Source organism: Haliotis rubra, unplaced genomic scaffold, assembly GCF_003918875.1.
Source record: "Haliotis rubra isolate DU_JTF1 unplaced genomic scaffold, ASM391887v1 Scf2332, whole genome shotgun sequence".
NCBI lineage: Eukaryota > Metazoa > Mollusca > Gastropoda > Lepetellida > Haliotidae > Haliotis > Haliotis rubra.
In genome coordinates, this window is record NW_025766373.1 from 33,544 (window position 1) to 40,084 (window position 6,541).

At 36.3% G+C, this 6,541-nt stretch overlaps 1 long non-coding RNA gene across 1 annotated transcript; it reads left to right on the forward strand.

Moving 5' to 3' along the window:
- Positions 1-1,184, forward strand: LOC124278244. The gene is made up of 2 exons (XR_006899038.1): positions 1-310; positions 1,147-1,184. It is a non-coding gene; the product is annotated as an uncharacterized LOC124278244 (long non-coding RNA).
- The last annotated feature ends 5,357 nt before the right edge of the window (positions 1,185-6,541 follow it).

The following is a 6,541-nucleotide window of genomic DNA, read 5'->3' on the forward strand; positions in this document are numbered from 1 at the left end:
TGTGTGGCAGGTATGAAGTCATGTAAGGTTTGGTTCGTTTGAAGTTGTCATTGTTTATAGTTTTAACGCAAGCAGTATCATTTTTAAGCGTTAGTCTATGGTTATTTTTAGATCTTGCCTAGTCCATTACGGGTATAAGGGGTGTCAAGAGATTGTGTCATCGCTTGTGTTGTGCCCTTTGACTTGCTTGGCCCCTTGTGTTGATTGGTTCTTTTAAAACACTAAACATTACTTGCACGTCAGCCATTGCACTTCACTTCAATCCGATCGCAGTTCAGAGCATAAAACAACTAACACGTCCGATCTAAAGGTAGGAACAATATTTCAAGTATTTTATATATGTTGTACTAAATAACAATGTTATTAGTGCTAATTAAATGTTCTTCATGATAATAAAATAGGTTAAAGTATATTTGTGCAATTGTAAATATTATGCCAAGGTAAGTAGACAATCTTGCAGTGATATAGTAAATAACGATCATGCTTAAAACTATGATACTTTGTTTATTTGAATGATGTTTATGCATAGGTTATTTATTGTGCATTATAACCATAGCGCACTTGGTTTGCATTGTACTTACGATGCAGAATGATTGAATGTGTGATTGATTTTGGGTATGACCTAATGTGGCTTACACATAGTTACGTCAGTACCGAACCATAGCTATTGATTGTTGTGATTTGTATACATACATATTTAGAATATTGAGACTTTGGTTTGCTTGTTCTTGTAGCAGCAGTATATTCCTCTTGGAGGCGTGGCTCTTCTACACCCCAGTGTCACGCACAGGGTATGAACGTTATCATTGTGTCATATGTATAAAGTTATTATGTTATTCACATAGTTGATGGATTTTATGTATTATGTACAAACACGTTCACCATAATGTGTACGTTGGTACGACGTATTTGAAACGTTATTCTAATACCAAGGAGTTACCGTTCTTGGTGGTTCAGTCAACGTGTTAATGGCTATGTACCTATTACCACAACAACATTATATAATGTGCACCTGTTGACATTAATTGATATTACACTCATTTCTAATGTTAGAAATGATATAAGAGATTCAATGATTGTATATATTTATCTATATTTACATGTTTGCCCTTAACTTGGCACTTATTTTGTAAACATGTGTTTCAGGGTGTCTGTCAATAAAGAATAGATCTCACAACCCGTAATCAGTGTCTGGTCCTCAGTATTCCCATTCACGTCCCGGTTACATACTGTCTTCTTATACTTCTGAACATTCAGCTCTGTATAACGCAGTGTTCTCAATTTTAGTGGATATTTTATGATTATGTAAAGGTTTTGAAGCTTTCATTTTCTCAAATGGGTTTATGACATTGTCATCCTAGTCGGGGAGTTTATTTATTTTTACGTCATATCTGCATTAATATTTACTGTCATTTGCAATCGTTTCAATTTATCGTTTTCAATTGCATTTTCATATCACATATTCGCTTAAACTATGTACAGTGTATTACAATGATATCATTTGAAGATACGTTTTGTTATTTGCAACTGTTTCATAAATCGTTTTGATTTCATTTGTCATATTATCTCGCATCTGCATACCTTTCAGGGCCTATTTTATCAATCATATTTTATGTTATTTTTGTCGTTTGCACGTGCTCAAAATACATAATGTATTGCATTGGTTGTTACATTGTCACATGCTCACATTAAATCGTTTAATGTTATATTTGTCACGTACAAGTGTGTGCGCATATTGTCTAATATTTTATATAGTATTATTACATGTCCTCCTATACTGTATATACAAACCTATGTTTTTCATGCGTATATTTCAGAAAGGTTGTGGTGTTCACATGCAAAGTTGATGGAAATGACTCCGATCATACGTCGGATGAAATACCACTGAATGTGACGATCAAACGTCAGGTGAGTAAGGAGATCCGTCCTTAATAACAAAGATGGTTTTTTTAAGGAAATCGTTTGTATGAAATCATTTAACACATTCTGAACTTCTAAGACCGACGTCACTAAAAGCTCATGTGCGCTAATGGTCCCAGATAAGGCTTCTGACAGTAATGAAGTTTAGATACACACTGGAGGTAATGATTATGTAATAATATAACTGGAAGATAAAGACCAGTCGGTAGATTCTTGCTTGAGTATGTATTATTGTGCCTTTGGTACTTTGCTATATATTTTTTTCTCTTTTGAAATGTTAGTCATGCAATTAATTGTTTCAGAGTACAAGCGGTAGCAAACACGTTGTCAAAGTCCAGTACAGTGGTGACGATCTTAACGATTACTTCTAGAAATGGAATTCAAGCTTTCCCCACTGGAAAATATAATAAGACATTATTCAAGTGTGATTACGCGTTTGTTTACGATACATTGATCAAATCTTTTTTTCAAAATGTCACACATCAGTTTTCTTAACAAATTCTAATTGTTCAGACATTTTGCAGCCAACATCATTTAAACATTTTTTTTCTATTTTCGCAATTTGTGGTAAAAAGTGACGGAACGGAAAGCTTAATTTGATTCTGATTGGTTGTAAACACATTTGAACAACGCAGCGATAGTCAATAAGTGGTTTGTTGTAATTGATCTGTAGGATGAACAGTCTTTTTGCATCATGGTAATAAAATAACTATTTACAATTTCAAACTTGTTTTTATCAACATTTTTTGCTTTACCCCGAGAACCATGTCAATAGATGCCAATCTGACATTCACCATCAATGCTCTACGATTTTGTGCAATGCAATGGGTCTTCTATCAACAATATTTCCTGCCACCGACAGGACCTCCAAGCTGTCCTGACGAAAACACACACATTTTCAGTGATATTACCACGTGAATATAACAGTTGCTGTTGTTTTAATTATTGTCACTGACAATTTCATTTCATCCATCTGGATATTCATTCGCCAGGTTCTTTGATGAAATGGCATCACATTGTATTGATACAGTCCATCTGGTGCAGCAAAGCCGCACGTCTGTGAGTGGGATCTGCCAGAAGTAACTCAAACTTACTTATATATTTAGCTTGACCAATGTTTCTTCGTACAGTCTGTGAGTGGAATCAGTGGTCATACCAGGGCACCCACTCCAGCAATCAACAGAAACGTCGTTTGGGTTGGTTAACGGGTTGTTTATAACGATTGGAGGCTCGCCTTTGTCATATGGATCTGAAAACTAATTTTATAAATCATGAAGACACACTGACTAAAATTGAATGCATTGTCAGTCATGTCAAAAAAGTACTGCAAGAGAAAACATACACAGGCAATAGGTCAAGATGGTTGAAGCAGTTCAGCGGTTCAGCAGTTCAGCAGTGAAGCTGTAACAGGTTTGTAAAGAGTTATGATCTGGTACAAAAGAGCAGAGCTGCTTGCAGAGTAACATGACTCCCGAGAAGACAGTGCCCTAGCTCATCACCCTTCACCAGCTCTGTTGAGTATATGCCATTTCCTTATATAGTGAACACCATGAAATCCGTTTTGAGAATCCACTGACTCACTGACTCAATTCTAACCCGGATCTTCACGGGTCTGTCACTGAAGAAGGTACCTGGCAATGAAATTTGTTAGGATCACAGAGCATGTTCATGTTTTTGGTTAAAAACCTCAAAGTAAGGTATTGGCTAGGTTTTGAAATCTTTTGCACCTTGATTATCACAGCAAAACATGTATCCGGTCTGCGATGTTTCGTGCAAGCAGAAACAATGAAGGAGTTCAGGACTTCTTAAAGCATGTCTTTAGCAGTAAACGTAATTTATGAGGTTTCCAGAAAAACTAATCTCACGAGTGAAACATTAAATGAAAACACTTGAGGTATTAATGGATTTTTAAAAGTTTCCTGTAATTTCTCAGATGCATGGACATACGCAGCTCTTAATATCTCATAGCATGTCTGCCCGTTCAACAGGAATGACGCTATAAATAATTCATGTCATTGTATTCTGTGGGACACATGTCTTCACAAACCATGATTTGAAGACTCTAGATCTGTTGATGTATGCAGCGCGCAATAACAGCAAACCTCGTACTTCTTTAACGTGTTCAATTCTCCAATGTGACCTGTTCGCAGAAATACCTGACATGCTATTCAGGTTTCACTTGCACAGCAAACACTAGACACTCATTCAATTCTAAATATCTCTCCCAAAGAGACGGGTCCCAAGTGTAAACTTTAAACAAAACAATTGACTACTGACGTTGCTACAACACTCCTGAGGCCTGTTTACAAACCTGATTTGTCATCGATATAAATAGAACCACTCATGAACAGCTGCCTTACTTCTAAGGAAAGTGATTTATGTTTACTTTATATAATAAAAACTATGGCTTTAACACTATGGTAGAAAACCACAAAGACCGAGAATATTACTTGGCCGTATTCTAGCCTAATTACTTACTTGACGATGTAAATATATATTGGTTTCTGACATCATAATGATGTGTCTCTTAACAAGCATGAGTGATATTGTGATAAAAAGCACATGCCTTTCACAGTGATTTAAGATTATATTTAGAATTTAATTTTGTTTGTTTCCTACCACGGCAGTGTCTCGTATTTTTAGATAATTTCTCTTATAGTATCAGAATGCATACATTAACATCTTGACACAGTCCTTGTGAACAAAATCTTGTTGAATTATAAGTTATTGTATTACGCAGACGACATGGCATAAAGGTGCTAAAAACATATAGACAAATTTAATGGTACAAATTCCAAAGACTAGTTTCTTGGAATGGAAAGTGAACCGCCAACAATGTTATTGTTCACCAATATGTTAGTCCTATTATTTTGCCAGTACATCAGTTTGAAGTAACCAGGGTATTTTGAACGCATAAAGGCCTCTCACAGCACGCTTAATGCACAGGTTGAATTAATTTGACCTTCTCACATTTTATTTCAAATCAAGTTCAAGCCCCTGAGCTTGGTAAAACATCATTTTTTAAGTTTTAAAATCAAAACGTCAACGCCAGAGGATGGCAAAAACAGAAGTTAAATAAATAGAAATCATTTACAGCAAACAAAAGAGACGTTATACATCTGCTATAATTGTACATTCCATTATTTAGCTTGCAGTAAACCAGAAGGTCTTCATTCCTGTTCCCAAGTGAAATTATATAATATAATATTATAATATCCGTACGTGGTAGTGTGTGGCCAGTAGTGTCACTGGTGCATTATATTTGGCAGGACAACGTGAACCTGTACAGCTTCAGTTTATAGAGCTCCTTGTATTCCACCTCGATTTATTCTTTTTACATATGTAACCACGGAGCGAAACAATCACAAAACATTCCAGGTAATAGAAGTCATATCGTATATAGTAGTACGAGTATGCACACTATACATCTTTTACTACTTTGTCGTAATTTGTTCAGTTTTAAGATATTGAATTACGCAGACAAAAAGGCTCTAAGGTGTGACTCATTTAATGGTAAAAAATCTCCAATGATTGGTCTCTTGGAATGGAAACTGAACTGCTAACAATGTTATTGTTCACCAATGTGTTAGTCCTATTCTTTTGCCAGTACATCATTTGGAGTAATCGGCGCTTTTGAACGCACGAAAGCCTCTCACACCACGCTTCATGCTCTGGGTGAATTAATTGACCTCCTCAAGTTTCAAAGTTAAATTAATATATATCAGCGATTACTCCAGGCGCTGAAGACAAAAGGGACGTTATACATCTGACTGGTTTAAAGAACTGAAATAATTGTACATACCATTATTTAGCTTGCAGTAAACCAGAAGGTCTTAATTCCTGTTCCCAAGTGAAATTATAATATCCGTACGTGGTAATGTGTGGCCAGTAGTGTTACTGGTGCATTATATTTGGCAGCACAACCTGAACCTGTGCAGCTTCAGTTTATGAAGCTCTTTTTATTCCATCTCGCTTATACCTTTTCAAATATGAAAACATCTAACAAAACATTCCAGGTAATATGAGTCACATAGTAAACGTGTTAACAAACATCCAAGATGCACACTTGTCGATGCTTCGATGCAGAACGCCTAATATAAAAACATGAATGTCGGTTTGGGAATCCATTAGATAAGACACGACTGTCGAAACAATACTCATGATCTACTGATACGTTGCAAAGGTTATGTGAAAACGCCCAAACACACTACTCTCACACTCGTCTGGATAAACATCTATGATCACCCATGCAAGACTACTGAAGAAGGAGTCTGACGAATTCAGTGGTTAAAGGAGGTCATCGAGCGATTCGCAGAAGTGGTTGCAAAACCTGCAATAACACGTGACCTCATATTAGTACCAGCCCAGTGGGTACGCCACAGCATCGTGTTGTTTCGTTCACGAAGACCAACTAAGTGTTTGCTTAAAAAGACACATGTGTAGCTAAATGCAAAAACGTCTAGCAAATTCGAATATGTACCCTTCTAGGGATTCAACAGCTCCTAGAATATGCCATCGATGACTACCTTTAAGCCGAGTCTGTAATGGATATGATACGTTGCACAAGTTGGACACTATGGCTATGGTCATAACATCGACTGGAGGACAACAGAAAAACACA